The sequence below is a fragment of the Stegostoma tigrinum genome, chromosome 3, assembly GCF_030684315.1.
Source record: "Stegostoma tigrinum isolate sSteTig4 chromosome 3, sSteTig4.hap1, whole genome shotgun sequence".
Taxonomy (NCBI): domain Eukaryota; kingdom Metazoa; phylum Chordata; class Chondrichthyes; order Orectolobiformes; family Stegostomatidae; genus Stegostoma; species Stegostoma tigrinum.
The window spans coordinates 103,529,736-103,552,722 of NC_081356.1; the positions used below are offsets into that span (position 1 = coordinate 103,529,736).

General features: G+C 42.6%; 1 protein-coding gene across 1 annotated transcript in view; it reads left to right on the forward strand.

Moving 5' to 3' along the window:
• Positions 1–875: 875 nt before the first annotated feature.
• arhgef28a (Rho guanine nucleotide exchange factor (GEF) 28a) overlaps positions 876–22,987 on the forward strand; it is a 410,326-nt gene continuing 388,214 nt past the window's right edge. The window contains exon 1 of the mRNA XM_059644799.1: positions 876–1,365. The gene's annotated coding sequence lies outside the window, so the exon portion shown is untranslated. The remainder of the gene's footprint in view (positions 1,366–22,987) is intronic.

The window sequence follows — 22,987 nt, forward strand, 5'->3', positions numbered from 1 at the left end:
ACTGTTGATGACCCCCTCCTTCACTGTGCTGATGAGTGAGAGTAGGCTGATGGGACAACAGCTGGTCAGTTTACATTTGTTTTGTTTTATGTATACTGGGCTCATGTGCAATTTTCCACATTGTTGCCAGTGTTCCAGCTAGGTTGGCTTGGGACAGAGTTTTGGAGAGCAAGGAGGAAGCAAGCATGAATGTTTTAACTGAAGTTCATGAGTGGCTTTTGATGATTGTTTTATTTGGCTGCCACGAAGAAACTGTCAATGACTTAACCTGCATGGAAGAATAAGTACAGCAGATGTATAAGACTACCATCTCCTGGAAGTTCCCCTCCAATTTGCACCGTCAACTGGACTTGGGTTTATATCGCTGTTCTTCCATTGCCGTTGGATCAACATGGAACTCCCTTCACCAAGAGCATGTGAATATACCCACAATCCATGTACTGTTGGTCAAGGAGATGCCTCACCATCACCTTCTCAAGGATCAGTATGAAATGGCCAACAAATGTTGTGTTCGCTAGTGATGGTCACACCCACGAAAGAGTTGGACAAAAAGAGTGAGTTGTATTATTTAATTCCGGGCAGTCTGTGGAAGATGCGACCTGCTCTGAACTGTTGTTGTTTAGACTGAGCAGTGGACCAACCAGTGTATCCAAGAGATAACCAATCAGATGCCTTGAAAATCTGCGTCCGGCAACAGCATTGACCAATGGGAGAGAAGCTCATGCTGGACTTGTAGCAAATCATGTGGATTGAGTCCGCGGGCAGCAGCCAATGATGGGAAGGGAGGTGCCCAAAGGGCGGGTTCAGGGCTGGTGTGGGAGGGCTCGCGGTCCCGGACTGTGTCCGCCTGCTCACTGAGTGCCCGCTACCTCCACCATCACAACATCTTCTCCCCGCCCTTTTCAATGACACGTCGCCTCAGCTAAACACCCCTCGCCTCCCCCCGAAAGAAGTTTGCACTTGTTTCCACACACCCCCGTCATCTAATCGTACCTGAGGCGCTTTGATCAGGTGCACCCAAGTGTGGCGAAGAGCTGTCACCGAGCGCCAGTTTAAAAACAAGGAGTTGCGAGGAAAACTCCCTGACAACGGGAGCCTGTGGCGTTTGGCTGAAGTCAGCGGCGTTTGCTCACTTGTCTTTTGTTAAACGTTCACTAATAGTCGCTGACGTGTGCAGCCTGCACGGCTCCAAGTGCTGTGTACCTTCCCAGAGATGCCCAGATCTGAGGAGGGGAAATGTGGATTTCGATCTGAAACTCTCCCGAGTCAAAACATCTGAGAGCTGAGACCCCGAGCTCTCCCGGACTGCAGTCCGATTCGTCAGACTTTGGGAGAAAAGAGACCTTTTCTAAAAAAAAGATTCAGGTATGTGACCAGGAGCTTTTTTTTCCAGCTCAGTGAGGGCTTCGCGTGTAGAAATCTGGCTCAGAGCGGGACAGCTTTTGTGTCAGAGACCCGAGTTCAGCGTGGCAATACTAATGATGTTCAAACAAAACGTTTGATGTGAAAAGCGATTCTAACTAAATATCATTGAAAGGAGAAAGTGTCGAAACAATATACTTGTAGAGCTGCTGGGTTTCTAGATTTGATAGTGAATTTCCCCCCTCGCTCCCACCACCACCGCCCCCCCCCCCCAACAAGTACAAATTGCTGGAAGCCACAGCACTAATAGTGGCAAGTCAGCATCACTTTGAAGGATATGGCCAGTCAGGTTTAGGAATTAAGTTAATGATTCTTCATTTTCGGAATTATTGTATAAAAATATTGCAAATTTCTGTTCGGTCCATCCATAACGAGTCTATGAAAACTCTGTTCACTTGTTTTTCTTCAACCCTCAATGCACCTGGTATAACCTGATGACAAATTGTGATCGCAATGGAACTTGGCATTAAGTTCCATGCCAACTCTCCTGTCAGACGTAAGGCAGAGAACAACCACTCTCTGGAGTTCAGTATTTCCAGCCCTGTCGTTTTTTTTGTTTTTTTTTCAGATTTCTGGCACCCCCAATATTTTGCTCTTATTCTGGAGTTCAGCTCTTGAGTCCAGGATTGGACTGAGGCCATAATGAGGTCTGGGGACAAGTGACCCGGGCGGAATCCAATCAGTATTATGAAGAAGGTAATGGGTGCTACCTGATAGCGCGAGTGCTCTTGGTGACTCGTGCACTGTTTTGATGACAAGATGGAGACTGATGGAGCAACAGTTGGCTAGATTGGATTCGTTCTTGCATACCTGGACAGTCTCCCGCATTGTCTGCTCGGTGCCAGTAGCTGTGCTGGAACAGTGTAAACAAGGGGTCGACAAGTTCCAATACCTTTCAGGACGAACCAGTTTGTTGTTGGTTTTTGCCTTGGTCCACTGAAGTCAGCTGCTTCTTGATGTCATATGGACAGAATTAAATTTACTTCTAATCCAACACTTTTTTGCTCATCCTCCATTCCCGCATTTTTTTCAGGGAGCGATCAAATTTATATTTAAAATGACATTCATTCTTTCTATGACTGTTGGTGGTGGAAAATTTTGACTAATCTGAGTAAGCAAATTTCCTATCTTTTAAAAAACAATACTTAAATGGTGCCCTCATTATCTTGGCAATCAGCTGAAACAATCTATCAGTATTAAATTCGTGAAGAGCTAATTTTGCAACTTAACATTAAGCAAGAAGTTACTGTTCAGCTGCGATAAAAAGCGTTTAAAAAAAGAGGCCAAGTGTTTATTGTAGGTTGCAATACAGACTCGACAGTGATGAAATCCATGTTCCATCATGTTCATGCTTGATGGGATTTTAAAAATATATAACAGATTGTATATTTAAAGTAGTAACATCTTAAAGGCTGCTACGAATGCTCAAGTAGATTCAGATGCTTTCTCCCAGCATCCCTACACACAACATAAATATTGTCAAACTCGTCTTTTAGCTTTGTCTTGCATCATTTCCATTGTGACTTTGTTGTACCAGCATTGCTGTTCCCTTTCTCCCTCTGTTCTGTGTGACTATGGAAATTCCTCCTTAAACCTGCCTTCCTTGCTTCCCTACTTTTTATTACAGTATTTAAAACCTACCTCTGACTAAGCTTTTTGTCATCTGCGCTAATCACTGTTTATGTGGCTCAGTGTCATTTTCTTTTGTGTTGTTCCTGTAAAGAGCCTTAGAACATTTTATTCTGTTATAGATGCTAAATCCTTACAAGTTTGTGTTGTGTTTAACTCTCCAGTCTCATCTCTGGAGACTGTGGCGTCAGATTAGTTAGCTGTGTTTTTTTTGTCCCCTTCTGGCACTATCTGCTGTGTTCTATCCTGTTCCTTGTCTTGTGGCAATGGCTTTGTCCTGTCTGGCTTCTTTTTTGTTTTGTTATGCGTGATGATGGCATCAAGCCAAAACTCTTTTGTTAACACTTATATGGTAAGTCACTGTGGAACTGACTTTATTTATTGCATCTCTCCAACTCTTTTTTTCTTGGTACTCTCTTGTGGGACATGGATGTCACTGGCTGGGCCAATGTTTATTGGTTGACTTTGAGAAGGTGGTGGTGAGATGCCCTCTTGAATCACTGCAGCCCATGTGCTGTAGGTAGACCCATATTGCCAATAGATATGGAATTCCAGAATTTTAATCCAGCAATTCTGAAGGAATGGTGACATAGAACAAAGAACAAAGAAAATTACAGCACAGGAACAGGCCCTTCGGCCCTCCAAGCCTGCGCCAATCAAGATCCTCTGTCTAACCTGTCATCTATTTTCTAACGGTCTGTGTCCATTTGCTCCCTGCCCATCCATGTACCTGTCCAAATATAGCTTAAAAGATGCTAATGTGTGTTCGTCTATCATCTCTGCTGGCAACGCGTTCCAGGCACCACCACCCTCTGTGTAAAGAACTTTCCACACATATCTCCCTTAAACTTTCCTCCTCTCACTTTGAACTCATGACCCCTAGTAATTGAGCCTCCCACTCTGGGAAAAAGCTATTTGCTATCCACCCTGTCTATACCCCTCATGATTTTGTAGACCTCAATCAGGTCCCCCCTCAATCTCCGTCTTTCTAATGGAAATAATCCTAATCTACTCAACCTCTTTTCGTGGCTAGCGCCCTCCATACCAGGCAACATCCTGGTGGACTTCCTCTGCACCCTCTCCAAAGCATCCACATCCTTTTGGTAATGTGGCGACCAGAACTGTACACAGTGCTCCAAATGTGGCCGAAACAAAGTCCTATACAACTGCAACATGACCTGCCAACTCTTGTACTCAATATCCCGCCCAATGAAGGAAAGCATGCCATATGCCTTCTTGACCACCCTATTGACCTGCGTTGTCACCTTCAGGGAACAATGGACCTGAACACCCAGATCTCTCTGTTCATCAATTTTCCCGAGGACTTTTCCATTTACTGTATAGTTCGCCCTTGAATTTGATCTTCCAAAATGCATCACCTCGCATTTGCCCGGATTGAACTCCATCTGCCATTTATCTGCCCAACTCTCCAGTCTATCTATATTCTGCTGTAATCTCTGACAGTCCCCTTCACTATCTGCTACTCCACCAATCTAGTGTCATCTGCAAACTTGCTGATCAGAACACCTACACCTTCCTCCAAATCATTTACATATATCACAAACAACAGTGGTCCCAGCACAGATCCCTGTGGAACACCACTGGTAACAGTTCTCCAATTTGAGAACCTCCCTTCTACTACTACTCTCTGTCTCCTATTGCCTAGCCAGTTTTTTTTTATCCATCTAGCTAGCACACCCTGGACCCCATGTGACTTCACTTTCTCCATCAGTTGCCATGGGGAACCTTATCAAACGCCTTACTGAAGTCCATGTATATGACATCTACAGCCTTTCCCTCATCAATCAACTTTGTCACGTCCTCAAAGAATTCTATTAAGTTGGTAAGACATGACCTTCCCTGCACAAAACCATGTTGCCTATCACTGATAAGCCCATTTTCTTCCAAATGGGAATAGATCCTATCCCTCAGTAGTAAGGGAATGGAATGCTTTGCCTGCAATGGTAGTAGATTTGCCAACCTTAAGTACATTTAAGTCATCATTGGACAAGCATATGGATGTAAATGGAATAGTGTAGGTTAGATGGGCTTCAGATCGGTAAGACAGGTCGGCACAACATCAAGGGCCGAAGGGCCTGTACTGTGCTGTAATGTTCTCTGTTCTATGTTCTATCTTCTCCAGTAGCTTCCCTACCACTGACGTCAGGCTCACCGGTCGATAATTACCTGGATTATCCTTGCTGCCCTTCTTAAACAAGGGGACAACATTAGCAAGTCTCCAGTCCTCCGGGACCTCATCCGTGTCTAAGGATGCTGCAAAGATATCTGTTAAGGCCCCGGCTATTTCCTCTCTCGCTTCCCTCAGTACCCTGGGATAGATCCCATCCGGACCTGGGGACTTGTCCACCTTAATGTCTTTTAGGATACCACACAATTCCTCCTTCCTTATGTCAACTTGACCTAGACTAAGCAAACATCTATCCCTAACCTCAACATCTGTCATGTCCCTCTCCTTGGTGAATACCGATGCAAAGTACTCATTAAGAATGTCACCCATTTTCTCTGACTCAGCGCATAACTTTCCTTCTTTGTCCTTAAGTGGGCCAATCCTTTCTCTAGGTACCCTCTTGCTCTTTATATATGAATAAAAGGATTTGGGATTTTCCTTAACCATATTTGCCAGCAATATCTCATGTCCTCTCTTAGCCCTCTTAATCCCTCGTTTCAGATTCGCTCTACATTCCTGATATTCTTGCGAAGCTTCGTCTGTCTTCAGTCGCCTAGACCTCATGTATGCTTCCCTTTTCCTCTTGGCTAGTCTCACAATTTCACCTGTCATCCATGATTCCTTGATCTTGCCATTTCTATTTCTCATTTTCACAGAAACATGTCTCTCCTGTACGCTAATCAACCTCTCCTTAAAAGCCTCCCACATATCAAATGTGGATTTAAACAGTTTCTCCCAATCTACATTCCTCGGATCCTGCCGAATCTTGGTATAGTCGGCCTTCCACCAGTTTAGTACTCTTCCTTTAGGACCACTCCCATCCTTGTCCATGAGTATTGTAAAACTTACGGAATTGTGGTTGCTATTTCCAAAGTAGTCCCCTACTGTAATATCAACCACCTGTCTGGGTTCACTCCCCAACACCAGGTCCAGTATGGCCCCTTCCCGAGTTGGACTACATACATACTGCTCTAGAAAACCCTCCTGGACACACCTTACAAATTCTGCTCCATCTTGACCCCTAACACTGAGTCAATCCCAGTCAATGTTGGGAAAATTAAAACATCCCATCACCACCACTCTGTTTCTCCTACACCTTTCCATTATCTTTTCACATATTTGTATATCTATCTCACGCTCGCTGTTGGGCAGCCTGTAGTACAGCCCCAACATTGTAACTGCATCCTTCCTATTTCTGAGTTCTACCCATATTGCCTCACTGCTTGAGTCCTCCATGGGGCCCTCCTTCAGTACGGCTGTGATATTGTCTTTGACCTGTACTGCAACTCCTCCACCCCTTTTACCTCCCTCTCTATCCTGCCTGAAGCATTGATATCCTGGGACAACTAGTTGCCAATCATGTCCTTCCCTCAACCAAGTCTCAGTAATAGCAATAACATCATACTTCCAGGTACCGATCCGAGCCCTAAGCTCATCTGCCTTATCTACTACACTTCTCGCATTAAAACAAATGCACCTCAGACCACCTGCCCCTTTGTGTTCATCATCTGCTTCCCGACTACTATTCCCTTTAGTCACACTGACTCCATTATCTAGTTCCCTACATGTTTCTAAGTCAGGATGATGCGTGGCATGGACCTTGCAGATGGTGGTATTCCCATTTATCTGTGGCCCTTGGCCTTCTCAGATGGTAGTAGTCATTGGTTTGGAAGGTCGTGTTCCCATATATTTGTGACCCTTGTCCTCCTAAGATGGAAGCTGTAGTCTAAGAATCTTTGGTGAACCCGACTCTATACCACTGTGCTGCCATTTCAACCAGGGGACAGGACATATCCAGGGATTGTGATGGTGGTGTCTGGGACATTGTAAGGGATGGCTTTTGTTTGACTAGTCTGTAAATCAGCTCTCTCAATTTTGGCTGTAGCCCCCAGAAGATAACTTACATAGTCAGTAGGACTGTTTTTGCCCTTGTCACTTCCAGTGCCTTGGTTGCTGCGAGGTGGCCTGCCTGGTTTCATTTATTTTTTAATCTATTTCCCAATTTGTTACACCAGAATAGCTTGCTAGTCCATTTCAGACCACAGTAAATAGTCAACCACATTACTGTGGATCTGGAGTCACATGTAGATCTGACCAAGTAAGAATGGCAGATTTCCTCACCTAAAGGTCATTAGTGAACCAGATGGATTTTGCCAGCAATTGACAGCAATTTGAGCATGGTCATCTTAAGACTGTCCGGTTTTTTTATTGAATAATAATAATTATAGCTTGTGATAGTTTATGATCTAGTTATATTGAGTGGTGTGATCAAACCCAGGTCCCCAGAACATAACTTGGGTTTCTGGATGTATAGTCTAATGATAACACAACCAGGTCACCTCCTCCCCGGAATATTATCTGGATCTCTGGATTAGTATTCCAGTGGTAACACCACCTGCCAGACATCCATCTCTGCTTTCCTATGATGAGTTTTAATTCACAGTACATTTGAAATCAGAAAAAGGAATACTTGCATAATTGTGTTCCATCACTTACAGTGTAGTGTACAGCAGAGAAACATCAAAGAATGTGAGACCACATCGCAAAAATATTAGCATCACTTTGGTGTAAAAGTGCTGCAATTGGACTTAATTATTGATTAATTTAGAGGAACATTTTACACGCAGCACTGTTTGAAAGGTAAATTATTGATTAAACACAAGGACACAATAAAGCTTAAAGATTTAAGTACTGTATTGGCAAAAATTAAGATATGCTTTTATAATTCTTAACATTTCCAATTTTCTAACAGTGTGACAATTTTTGATCCTAATTTTGTTGGGAACAGGGGAAGATTGTCAGTAAATATGGCTAATTACAATTAAATACCAATGGAGTTAGAACAATATTTTTCTGTCAGAATTGTTTTTCAAATCTTCTTAACGATGCAGGTAGAATCAGAGAATGGTTTCAAGGAGAACAAAGGATAAGAGGTGAAATGATGCTGGTTGTTGAAGTGACCTACATGATATAGTGAGTGAGGTGGTATGTGGTGTACAGGTGTGGAAAAGTTAGTGAGAAATATTGGAGGTTGGTGTTTTTGGTTGCAGTTGTAAACCCAGACTATTTGACTTTAATGACATTTTGAGTCATGTTACTTTTGTTTGAAATCTCAAATAAAGGTCCCAGAATAATATTCTGCTGTTCAGGATGAAGTTTATACTTAACTAGCTCAATTTCTTTTTGTTTTTTTTGTATGTAGATTATCAGTTTCAAAGAGCAGGTACTTCCTTGGGTCTAGGCCCGAAAGGTCAGCCTTCGTGCTCCTCTGATGCTGCTTGGCCTACTGTGTTCATCCAGCTCTACCACTTGTTATCTCATTTCTTTCAGTCTGCTGGGTAACACTTAAAAAATACTGTTGTCTGGTGTTTTTCTTTGTGTATCATTGAAAATGTGCAGATGCTAAAAAATGTAAAAAGGATTCAGCACAGAGAGAGTTAAAGGTGTAGCACAGGTAATTCTTCATACGGAGAATAGAGGGATAATGCATGGCATTACATGAGACAAACCGAAACAAGGACAACTCAAAGTATTGCTAACACATTGCCAAACTGTAAACTTGAAGGTGTAGGCAGGTTTTAATATCAGATTTACATTTTAAAATTCTCATGATTGCTGTACTTTCACATTTCTTCAGAAATCACAGTGAAAACACAAGATAATGGAATGGACTGTACATGCAGTTGTTCATTAGCACTGGAATTACTTGGCCCGCTGTTTGGATGTGTTCATTAAGTGTTGGTAATTTTTTATGATTTTGTTCTAGCTATCTACTGGCATCAAGCAATGGTGGTTAGCTTGGTGCAGAGTTGTTATATAATCACATGGTTTCAGACAAAACCAGTGACCTGGATCTCTTGAATCCTTGTGTGTTACTGCCCCCAGTCTCCCCTTATAAATTGCAAGGTGTAATTTTTTTTTTATTCATTCGGCGTAATAAATTCTATTGATTTTCTCCTGCCATTTAGAGTGTCGTTAGGTTTGACTGAGGTTTATAACACGAAGGGAGTAGGTTGTTTTTATGTAGACTAATTAGTTTAACTGACATAGGTTAGGAAAAATCAGGGATTTACAATTACCTTTCTGGTTAGTTTTACTCTCACACAAATTGTTAAGCAGTTCCTAGAGAAAGCTGAACTTGTGGAATGGTTTGTTTGCCGACTGGTTTGTCTGATGAAAGTATTTGTAAATCGGTTTTGTGTATAAGTATTATCAAAGCATCCATCATAATTATCATTATGCATGTATAGCTCTGTCCCGAATTTAATTATCCTAACAGTTTATATAACCACGATATAAGAAGAGGAATACAGGAATTAACATCTTGTTTCATTTAGAAATATTTAGATTTTCCATTGAAATACCTTTAGAAATCATGTAACGAGAGACAGTATATTTGATCACTTAATTCCTTTGGCTATTGTCTGCTGCACATCATCCAAAAAACAGTAACACTTCTCCCTAAGTGAACTAACATAAATAAATCCCATCATCTGTCAAAAACTTAGAAATAATACTTTCCTGCAAGCACAGGCTGAGTCCCGCAGCAGAGTGGAGCGAAGCGAACAGGCTGAGTCTAGTGGCAAAGTGAGCACGAGCCACATCCTGCGACAGAGCAAATGAGGGCTGAGTCCCGCAGCAGAGCGAGTGCAGGCTGAGTCCGGTGGTGGAGTGAATGGGCCGATTCCCAGAGCAAGGTCGAGTGAGTCCTGGATGGAGACCGCCAAGTGAAGGTAGCATGGCCTCGTACTTTGGGCCCACCGGGCACATACTGGAACTTAAGTGTCACTGATTATCACTCTGGACTTTTTCAACTGTTCCCATGCTAATTTTTATTTACACTGTAGCTACACTTAACAGTATCTGTACCTGGGTTCTCTGTACCTAAGATGGCACTGGAAGGCAACATTACAAACATTTCACTACACTCATTCATGTGCACAAGATAATAAAGGCTATTCTATGCTATTCAATTCTATTCTATTCCATTTCATTGCAAATTTAAGTCTAAGTCCCCACGTGAGAGGTGGACCTGTTTCTGGTTGAGATGAATATCACCTCATCATACAAAATGTGCTGTTTGTTATAACATAAATTAAGGCCAGTGTTATCTCCCACACGAGTTCTGATTGTATTCTTGAGTAATCAAAGTTGCGATAAGTTTTCCATCATGTTTCCCAGTAATTAGCCAGAGTCTTTCATCTCAGGCCCAGGCAAGTTTTTAGCCCATTTCCTTTGCTTCTCCCAGAAGATTATAGTGGTCACTACTGTTTGAGAATGGATGTCCTTGCCTGTGGGTTAGATGAATTAGTAGGTCAATTCTTGTCCATCGTTCTGTATGTTTAGTCTTAGATTTGCACTGGCAAACACAATTTCTAAACTTTTGATAGATGATGAGATTTATTTACACACCTGGGATTTATTTAGGTTAGTACACTTGGAGAGAAGTGTTATTGTTTTTTGAGGATGTACAGTAGACAATAGCCAAAGGAATTAATTGATCAAGTACACTCTCTCTTACATGATTTCCAAAGATGTTTGAACAGACAAGTTAAATATTACTAATGAAAACAAGATGTCAATTCCTCTGTTCCCCTTCATATATCGTAACTATGTAAAAAAAAACAAAAACAGGGAAAAGCTATTTATACATGCATAATGAGGAATTATGGTGAATGCTTTAATAATACTTATATGTTATGGATTTACATATTTTCACATACTGATTGAGACCAAATTATAATATGTCTGTTGGACCATGATGTTGTTCACCTTTATACCGAATCAATAGTTACCACAAGGGGAGGGACTTCTTGCTAACTCAGATCACAAACAGTTCATCCATTAAACATGTATACAAATTCCAATTCTGGCAGAGAACTGGTAGAGCTTCTCAATTTAATTCCATGGTGGGGTGGGCAGAGGCGGTAATTTTATGGTGTCTGCAAGATTAGGAACATTAATAAGTATGTGGCATTGTTACTAGGTGTGACACAAAGTCTTGATCTTCCGAATGGTGGCTTAAGATGCAAAAATAACATTAACAGCATGGCTGTGGTATGTTGAGAATTGTTAGAGGTCAGTCATCTTCAGCTGCTTCATCTATGTCCTTCCTTTCATCATAATGCAGAAATAGAGATGTTTGCTGATGATTGCACAGTATTCAGAGCCATATATGACTCAGGTACTGATGCAGCCTATATCTAAATATTGCAAAAACTGGACAATATTCAGAAAAATGAAGAACCTTGGATACTGGAATTCAGAAACAAAAACCGAAAATGCTGGAAAAACTCAGCACGTCTGATAGCATCAGTGGAGAGAAAGCAGAATTAACATATAGGATCCAGTGACCCTTCTTCAGAACTTAATAGCATACTAATAATCTAATACTAATACAGTATTCTATTACAGACAATATTCAGGCTTTGGCTGAGAAGTGGCAATAATATTTATGCCACACAGGAGCCAGGTAATGACCATCTCCGAGAATAGGGAATCTAATAATCATCCCCTTGTCAGTCGTGTCATTACCATGGCTGGTGTTCCTCAATATCCATACCCTGGGGAATACACCACTGACTAGAAACTCACCTGTGGCTATAAAAGCAGGTCAGATGCTAGCAATTCTGCAGCAAGTAACTTATCTCATGACTTCGTAAAGTCTGTCCACTGTCTCCAAGGGCATGTCAGGAGTGTAATAGAATACTCCCACTTGCTTAGATGAATGTAGCTCTAACATCACTGAACAAGTTTGACAATGTCCAGGATATAGCAATCCATTTGATTGTTTTTGGATATGATGCTACTCAGTTCCTCCATCGCTATCACACAGAAGTAGCAGTATATGCTGTGTACTTGATACATTGCAGGATTTTACGGAGGTTTTTTAGACAGCACCTTCCGAACCCAGGACCACTACTGTCTGGCATGACAAGGGTAGTAGATACATGGAAACATGACCACCTGCAAGTTCTCCTCAAAGTCACTTACCACCCTGACTTGGAAATGTATCGCTGTTCTTTTAGTATAACTGGACTGAAATTTCAGAACTCTGTCCCTAATCCATTGTGGGCCTACCTTACACTGGCCTGTGGTAGGTGCCCTGTTGGATTTATGGCATACTCATTTACATAATAAATGAACGTATTACTCATTTGCATCAAATATTTTTAAAATACCTCCTGTCTTCAAGATGGAGTCAGCAGGCCCTGTTTGTTTAAAGTTGGCGTGTGTTGGTTGGAATTGTGCAATTGTGTGTAATGTCAGCTATTTTATTTACTTAATTCTATGGCCTAGTGTCTATAAGATGTAGGAGCACAGGTGAGCCATTCGTCTCATCAAATCTGCTCTTCCATTCAGTGAGATCATGGGTGTTCTAACAATCCTCAATTCTGCTTTTCTCCCTTTTTACCATAGTGCTTGGTTCAGTTAATGATTAAAAATCCTGATATAAATAATGATCCAGTCTTGTCAGCTCTCAATGGTAAAGAATTCCATAGATTCACCCCGCTCTGAGAGAAAAAAAACCCTTCCTCATCCATGTCTGAAATTAACAACTCTTTATGCTGAAATTATGCCTCTTGGTTCTGGACTTTCCCACAAAAGAAAATGATTCCTCTGAGTCTACCCTGTCAAGCCTCCTAAGATTCTTACATGCTTCAATAAGGTCACCTCTCATTCTTCTTCAATAAGCACAGACCCAATCTATTCAATCTTTCCTCATAAGAAAATCCCTCCATTATCAGGATTAAGCTGGTGACCCTTCTCTGTACTGCTTTTTATTCCAGTATATCTTTCCTCACATAAGGGGGCCAGGAATGTTCAGTTTTCCAAGTATGGTTTAACCAGTGACTTGTATCATTTTAGCAAGATTTTGCTTTACTTTTGAAATAAAGGCTAATGTGCCATTTGTTTTCCTTGTTACTGGCTGGACTTGTATGCTAGTTTATTGTGATTCAGGCACTAGATCCCCAAATTCCTCTGTGCTCCAGCTTCCTGCAGACTTTCTCAATTTAAATAATATTCTGCTCTTTTATACTTCCTGTCAAAGCGCATAGCCTCACATTTTCCAACATTGTATTCCATCTGCCGAGTTTTTTGCCCATTTGCGTAGCTTTTGTCTGGATTACTCTGTAGTTTATTTGCGTCACCATCACAATTTATCTTCACATCTTATTTTTGTGTCATTAGTGATTTTGGCAATCGTTCATTCACTTTAGTCATTCAGTTTAATCTGTATTGTGCTGCCTCACTGGAACAACTCTCTCCTAATACAGTCTCTAAACTGCGCAGTTGCGCACATGAGCATCTGGTCTGATGTTCAGTGCATGACAATTCGCATGCTGATGTGGATTTCATCATTGATTTCCGATTCTGGAAGTGACTGCCAAGCGTGGACCTTGGAGGTCTGCACAGAAGAAAAGAATTTAAAAGGGAATGCTATTTCTTTCCCAGTACTGATGCCAGTGCCCCGAGAACTGAAATCTCTTCCTCCCATGCCAATTTGCTTCATTTACACGATGTCAATTTGCTCATGTCTTGGGTGCCACCACCACCGCCACTCAATGTTTTTCTCTAGCCGCGAAGAGATGTCTTTAACCTTGGCATCAAGCAGCCTTTGTGACTCATGCTCATGTCTGCAGCAAACAGTATCCCTCCCACTATTCATGCTCCCCCTACCACTAGCACATTCCAATTTCCAATGGCCCCCCCACCACCATCACCACATGATTACGTCCCTGTGCCACAGTGCTAACATTAGGTCGCTCATCCTTCCTGTGCTTCCTACGCAGTTTCATGTGTACACGTAGCTTGAGCCTTGTTACGCTTGAACAATTTGAAGGGAGCAGGAGAATGGTGGTTTGCCTGGAGGCTTGGGACAACCACAATGAGTCAAGGGTGAGGAATGAGGGTGGGGTCATGAAGTAGAACAGGGATACAGAGCGCGGGGTTTGGTGAGCATACAGGAGTGACATAGGAAGAACTTGGCATCTGAGACATGATGATGTGATGATGGTGGAGACAATTACTCAAGGTAAGAAAGTGAGGGGCCTAAAGACAGAGTTAGTATTGTCAAATTTTGTGTCCTTTGTCGGATATTGGCCTGTAAGGACTGAGTCCGAACAGGCCTTTGAGATGTCTACAGCCTTTCATTTATCCTGACTGGACCATGTCTTTGGTAAGGGTAGAAAGAAGGGCCAGTTGAGCCTGTAAGTTCAGCCATGTTCCACAGAATGGGGAGAACAACATGGACACAAATATCAATATTCAATAAAGAGTGAGCTGCATTGTTTCCTTCACAATAAATGAAAGGTTCCTAATTCCCTTGAAACCGCAATGAGGGAGGCATGTACATTTAACTCTTGGCTAAGCCAGCCTCAGTGTATGTTGATGATTTTTACATTATTAAAGTGAAATTAATATGAAATGTTAATAGTGAAATTTAATTTTTAATACCATACATTCCACCTTGTGCTTTCAAGTCTTATATAAATGGCAGTGGATTTGGGCAGGAAAGTTGTGGCAATAATGCAGAGCCTGTCTATTTGACTTGGAGGCTGTTTTGTAGCCTGCCTGTAGCTGAAGCATCATGAGCTGATGGCTGGTTTCACCACTGAAAAGCATGCCTTACAGCATCTGTTTAAACTGACAGGAATGGCATCCAATTGACAAGGCTCCCACTACCCCCATTAATTAATAACAACTGACTTAACATACAATTAAAACTTTTTATGGTGCAGTCGTTTGCAAGTTATAGAATTTGTAAACACTGTGTAAAAAATGAAATCAAACTATAAGTTGTGTGATGTTCCATTAGGTTTGGCACTTTTTAAAAAAGAAATGTCAAACACTTGCAGGCAATATTATTAACTGTGGATTTCAGTTTAGTTTTAACCCTTGACAAAGAGTCACCTTGGTGAAATAGATACAAAAGTATTATCAACAGCAGGATTTTGCCTCAGTTTGCATAATGATATAGACAAAGCTTTTGTTATGGATTTGTGTTCTAATATGGGGAATTCATATTTGCATGTGAAATAAGCAGTGAGCATAACTTTAGCATAGTATTTTGATCATCAGTTTAAGGCCATTTTTAAAGTAAGACTTTTCTGATTATTGTCCAGAATGTCAAGGTGTTCTCTTAAGCCAATATGAGCTTTAGTCACTTAATCAGAGATAAAAATGTGGGCAACGTCTACTTGTGACCTAATGCAAAAATACTTTAACATTGACTGGAGTTGAATTGTTGGCCTGCAACATGATGTGAAGTTGCTCAGATGAAATTATCCTTTGGATGGCATGGAAGAATTTAATGCTGCAGTACTAATACTTATTAAAATTCACAGGGAAACAAAACACAAGATGTAACAGCTATCATTTGGTAGTACAGCCAATCAACAGTCTTCTCTCATGTGGAATAAATGTCATTTTCCCTTCAACTGACACTGTTGTGAATTATCTTGCATTTGTTGGGATGAAACTCTTCAATAAAATATATCTTTTAAAACAATGTTACATTGAAACTTTTCAGCAATTTGATAGTTTGAAAACTATGGCAACAGTGTCCTGGACAACGTTTAGCTTGTGATTCATGCCACCAAATTCAGCAGAAATTAAATTTGACCATAGACCGTATACACTAGCACAAGAAATACTGTACATTTCTTTAAAAAAAGGTGATTTTTAATATCAACTTTCTCAGTTCTTGTGTGTTTTTGAGTGTGGAATTTGTGGTTTATGGCATAGTGCCCTTATAATACTGAAAACTCCTCAGTGTAAAGTATGCAATTTTCTTTAGTTGAAAACTAATTTCAAGGAAATTTTAAGTCTGGGTTGCCACGTTCCCCTGAATAAATTTGACATGGCCTGTTAAGATCTGGTGTTCTGGTGTAAGTGGCATGAAGAAAGTTGCAATAATACTCCAACGATGGTTGGCTCAAATTCCTGTTTTGCATCTGCACCACGTTTTAAGAAAAACATTTTGGAATTAGGCTTATGAGCCTTTAAAATTTAGTGCATTTTGATGTGATGGAAATGCATCTGGACAAAAAAAAATTTAGACTATAATTGTGCCAGCATGACAGATATTTTCTGTGCTTCATTGTACTTGTCACAAAACAGCAAAGCAAAACTTACACTTCTGCTCTGTACTTTACAATTATTTTCAGGCAGAATGTCCACAGTACGGGACTTAAAGCCAGGAAAATTTACAGCAAGCACACTAATCAGAAAAACAAAGAAAATTGATTTTAAAAACAAGATTTAACATCTCCAAGTTTGCAGATGATACCAAGTTGGGTGGGAGGCTGAACTGTGACAAGGATACAGAGAATTTCAGCATGACCTCAAGAGGTTGGGTGAGTGGGAAAACCAATGGCAGATGCAGTGTAACTTGGATAAATGTGAGGTTATTCATTTTGGGACTAAATACAAGAGGGTAGATTACTACCTGAATGGCTGTAAATTGAGAGAGGGGAGTGTGCAGCAGGATGTGGGTGTCCTTGTGCACAAGCTGCTGAAGGTAAGAATGCAAGTGCAGCAGGCAAAAAGGCAAAAGTATGTTCGCCTTCATTGCGAGAGATTTCGAGTACAGGAACAGGGATGTGTTGTTACAATTGTGTGGGGCCTTGGTGAGACCACACCTGAAATATTGTGTGAAATTTCGGTCTCCTTTTCTGAGAAAGGATGCTCTTTATCTGGAGGGAGTGCAGCGATTCCAGGCATGCTGGGACTGACGTGTAAGGAGAGAATGTAGAACATTACAGCACAGTACAGGCTCTTCGGCCCTCGATGTTGTGCTGACCTGTCATACCGATCTCAAGCCCATCTAACCTACACTATTCTGTATACGTCCATATGCTTATCCAATGACAACTTAAATGTACCTAAAGTTGGCGAATCTACTACCGTTGCAGGCAAAGCGTTCCATTCCCTTACTACTCTCTGAGTAAAGAAACCACCTCTGACATCTGTCCTATATCTTTCACCCCTCAATTTAAAGCTATGTCCCCTCGTGCTCGCCATCACCATCCTAGGAAAAAGGCTCTCCCTATCCACCCTATCTAACCCTCTGATTATTTTATAAGTTTATAAGTCACCTCTCAACCACCTTCTCTAATGAACACAGCCTCAAGTCTCTCAGCCTTTCCTCGTAAGACCTTCCCTCCATACCAGGCAACATCCTAGTAAATCTCCTCTGCACCCTTTCCAAAGCTTCCACATCCTTCTTATAATGTGGTGACCAGAAGGGCACGCAACACTCCAAGTGCGGCCACACCAGAGTCCTGCACAGCTGCAGCACAACCCCTCCCCCCTCCCCCCCCCCCCCCCCGCCCCGCCCCCGGCTCCGGAACTCGATCCCTCTATTAACAAAAGCCAAAACACTGCATCCCTTCCCAACAGCCCTGTCAACCTGGGTGGCAACCCCCAAGGACCTGTGCACATGGACACCGAGATACCCCCGCCCACCCACACCACCAAGAATCCCACCACCAGCCCAGCACTTTGCCCCCCCCCCGGCCACCCCCACCAAAGTGCATCACCCCACACCCGTCCACACCAAACTCCACCCACCACCCCTCAGTCCAGCCACACAGCCCATCCACGCCTCTCCGAAACCCACAGCATCCCCTGCCACCACCCACAACCCCACCGACCCATCCCTCTATGCTCTCATCCAGGCCATCCACAAAAATGACAAACAGCAGTGGACCCAACACCGACCCCCCGCGGCACACCACAGCAACCGGCCTCCAGGATGAACACCCCCCACCAACCACCACCCCCCCGCCCTCCCCCAGCAAGCCAACCTCCGATCCAAACCGGCACACCTCCCACAATCCCACTCCTCCGCACCCTGCACAACAGCCCACTATGGGGAACCCCATCGAACGCCCCGCCGAAATCCACACACACCACACCAACCGGTCCACTCCCATCCACCTGCCCGATCACCCTCCCAAAGAACTCAAGGAAGCCCGTGAGGCACGACCCCCCCCTCCCCCCACCCCCACAAAACTGCGCCTTGACTAGGTTTAGATTGTTTTCACCCAAGTTCAGACAAATTAGGTGGGATCTCATAGAGACTTATAAAATTCTAATGGGACTGAACAGGGTAGATGCAGGGAGGATGTTCCTGATGGTGGGTGTGTCCAGAATATGAGGTTACACTATGAGGATTCAGGTTAGTTGATTTAGGACAGTGATGAGGAGACATTTCTTCACCCAAAGAGTGGTGAGCCTGTGGAATTCATTACCACAGGACATAGTTGATGCCAAAACAGTGAATGTATTCAAGAGGGACTAGATATAGCACTTGGAGCAAATGGGATCAAAGGTTATGGAGAGAAAGCAGGATAAGGCTATTGAGTTGGATGATCAGCCACAATCGTGATGAATGGAGAAACAGGCTAAAAGATCTCCTCCTGCTCCTATTTTCAATGTCCCTACAAACTGCCCTTAATTAGGTGGCTTGTCCGCAGGTTTTTGTGTATGAATTTGGAGGGCTTCAATTGAAGAGCACCAGAAGCGCCTTCTGCTATCATCATAACAGATGAACTTGTGGGAAGAACAGCTTTGGACCTTGAAGTGAGACCTAACATCTTGTCTTCCTCAAAGCCTCTGTAACAATGTCTATCATATTAATGTCACCTGTAATTCATTTCTAACATGCAATAAACAGTTTCTTCTTAAAAGTGAGAGATTCTTGCAGTTAGACTGTCTTCCTGTAGCTCACTAGACCAAGCAGGCCCTATTGTTCCCTTTTCTAAGGAAGGTGACAGCAGCATTATCAACAGCAGCAGCAGCACATACAGCGTAGTGAGCAGGCATATAACAGAGGCAATCTGTGGTAAAATTGCAGAACAGGTTTCACTGCCAGCAAATATGGGTTCACAACCTGCTTTTCATCTAGGCATCAGTACATTATCGCCCTGGGGAAAATTCAAGCCTTTGTTTCAGCAGCTTTCTAAATGAGGCAGCCTTATGTCATGTTGTACCAGTTAATTACTATTGCATGTAATAGATCAATAACCAGATATTGTTTCATGTACATCCCTGTGGCAATGTTCATGGTGAGATAGAGTATAATACAGTCAGAGTCCAGACATGCACATTCCATTGCATGCACGTAAACAAAACAAACGGCAAGGAAAGGGAAAAGTGTAATTATCCTTAGCTGGTCTAATGACATGCCTTAGCATGTCTGGCTAATTTCCTGTATATAATCAGAATCTTGTACCTTTTCAGCTGTGTTGGTCCAAATTTGGATGGAAGATACATAGGAGCAAAGTTAGGCCATTTGGCCCATTGAATGTGCTGCACCATGGCTGCTATGTTTTTCAACCCCATTCTCCTACTTTCTCCCCATAACCCTTGATCCCCTTACCAGTCAAGAACCTATCTATATCTGTCTTAAATACAGTCAATGACTTGGCCTCCACAGTCCTCTCTGGCAATGAGTTCCACACATTAACCATCCTCTAACTGAAGAAATTCATAGAACATATAGAACATAGAACATTACAGCACAGTACAGGCCCTTCGGCCCTCGATGTTGTGCCGACCTGTCATACCGATCTCAAGCCCATCTAACCTACACTATTCTGTATACGTCCATATGCTTATCCAATGACAACTTAAATGTACCTAAAGTTGGCGAATCTACTACCGTTGCAGGCAAAGCGTTCCATTCCCTTACTACTCTCTGAGTAAAGAAACTTCCTCTGACATCTGTCCTATATCTTGCACCCCTCAATTTAAAGCTATGCCCCCTCATGCTCGCCGTCACCATCCTAGGAAAAAGGATCTCCCTATCCACCCTATCTAACCCTCTGATTATTTTATATGTTTCAATTAAGTCACCTCTCAACCTTCTTCTCTCTAATGAAAACAGCCTCAAGTCCCTCAGCCTTTCCTCATAAGACCTTCCCTCCATACCAGGGAACATCCTAGTAAACCTCCTCTGCACCCTTTCCAAAGCTTCCACATCCTTCTTATAATGCGGTGACCAGAACTGTACACAATACTCCAAGTGCGGCCGCACCAGAGTTTTGTACAGCTGCAGCATAACCTCAGGGTTCCGAACTCGATCCGTATATTAATAAAAGCTAAAACACTGTATGCCTTCTTAACAGCCCTGTCAACCTGGGTGGCAACTTTCAAGGATCTGTGTACATGGACACCGAGATCTCTCTGCTCATCTACACTGCTAAGAATCTTACCATTAGCCCTGTACTTTGCCTTCTGGTTACTCCTACCAAAGTGCATCATCTCACACTTGTCCACATTAAACTCCATTTCTCACCTGTCAGCCCAGCTCTGCAGCTTATCTATGTCTCTCTGCAACCTACAGCATCCTTCGTCACTATCCACAACTCCACCAACCTTAGTGTCGTCTGGAAATTTACTAACCCATCCTTCTGCGCCCTCATCCAGGTCATTTATAAAAATGACAAACAGCGGTGGACCCAACACCGACCCTTGCGGTACACCACTAGTAACTGCTCTCCAGGATGAACATTTCACATCAACTACCACCCTCTGTCTTCTTTCAGCAAGCCAATTTCCAATCCAAACTGCTATATCTCCCACAATTCCATTCCTCTGCATTTTATACAATAGCCTATTGTGGGGAACCTTATCGAATGCCTTGCTGAAATCCATATACACCACATCAACCGGTTTACTCTCATCTACCTGTTTCGTCGCCTTCTCTAAGAACTCCTCAAATTCCTCCTCACTTCAGTTCTAAAGGGTTGTCAGTTCACTCTGAGGCTGTGCCTTCAAGGCCTAGGCTCTCCTAATTGATGAAACATCACCTCCACATCCACCCAACCCAGGCATCTCAGTATTTTGTAAGTTTCAGTCAGATACCCTCTCCATCAAGTACAACCCGAGAGTCCTCGACGGCTCCTCATATGACAAACCCATCATTCCCAGATCATGAAAACTAACGTTCCATTTGCCTTCCTAACTGCCAACTGAACCTACATGTTAACCTGAAGGGAATCCTGATCTAGGATTTCGTAATTCAGATTTCTGAACCGTTTTCCCTGCTTAGAAATTAGTCTGTGCCTCTCTTCTTACCAAAGTGCATGACGTCATGCTTTCCCACATTGCATTCCATCTGCCAATACTTTGCACACTTTCCCAGCCTTTCCAAGTCCTTCTGCAGCCTGTTCTGAGGAAGGATCACTAGACCTGAAATGTTAACTCTGATTTTTTTCTTCACAGATATTGCCAGATGTGCTGAACATTTCCAGCAACTACTGTTTTTGGTCCTGATTTATAGCATCTGCAGTTCTTTGTTTTTCCTTGTGTAGCCTCCCTCCTACCTCAACACTGCTGGTCTCTCCACCTTTCATTGTGTCATCTGCAAACTTAGCAACAACACCCTCAGTTCCTTTGTCCAGATCATTAATAGTTATGGTCCTAACACTGACCTCTCTGGAACTCCACTGGTCACCAGCTGCCATCTGAAAAAGACCTCTTTCATCCCTACTGCCTGCCTTCTGTCAGTCAGCCAACCCTCTATCCATGCCAGTATCTTATCCCTAAAACCTTGGGCACTTATTGAGCAGCCAACTGTGTGGCACCTTATCGGAGTTGTTCTGGAAATCCAAATAGATCACATCCACTGGCTGTTCATCTAACTTGCTCATTACCTCCTCAAAGAGTTCCATCAGATTTGTCAGCAGGCTTGACCTTCCTTTGACGAAGTCCTGCTGACTCCACCCTATTATACCATGCACTGTAAGTACTCTGCAATCTTATCTTTAATAGTAGACTCTAAAATCTTACCAATGACCAAGGTCAGGCTAACTGTCCATAGCTTCTTGTCTTCTGCCTCCCTCCCTTCTTAAACAGGGTTGTTAAATTAGCCATTTCCCAGTCTTCTGCAGCCCTCCCTGACTCTATTGATAATTGAAAGAACGTCACTAATGCTTCTACAAGTTCCTCAGCTATCTACTTCAGAAATCTGAAGTGTAGTTCATTCATTTCATGTAATTTATCCACCTTCAGACATTTCAGCTTCCCACGCACCTAGTCCTTAGTAATGGCCACACACTTTCTTCTGCTCCCTGAGTCACTTGAAGTTCTGGTATGCTGTAAGTGTCTTCACAGCGAAAACTGATGTCAGGTGCATAGAATCCCTACAGTGTGGAAGCAGGCCATTCAGCCCATTACATCCACACCGACCTCTAAAGAGCATCGCACCTTGACATGCCCTCGTACCCTATCCCTGTAACTCTGCATTTCCCGTGGCTAATACATCTAGTTTGCAGATCCCTGGACACTATGGGCAATTTCACATGGCCAGTTCACCTAACCTACACAGCTTTGGACTGTGGGAGGTAATCAGAGCACCTGGCATAAACCCACACAGACACAGGGAGAATGTGCAATCTCCACACTGACAGATGCCCAAGAATGGAATTGAACCTGACCCTGGCCCTGAGCCACTGTACCTATTCAATTCCTCCATCATTTCTTTGTTTCCCATTACTCCTTCTCTAGCCTTATTTTCCAATGGTCTAATGTCCACGCTTGCCTCTCTTTTACCTTTTTATATATCTAAAAAACCTGTGCAATTTTCTTTTATGTTACTAGCTAGTTTACTCTCAAATTTTATCCTCTCCCCTTTATTGCATTTTTAGTTATTCTCTGTTCGTATTCAAAGGCTTCCCAACCTCTAGCTCCCAATAATCTTCACCACATTGTATGCTGAGATAACGAGGTGCAGAG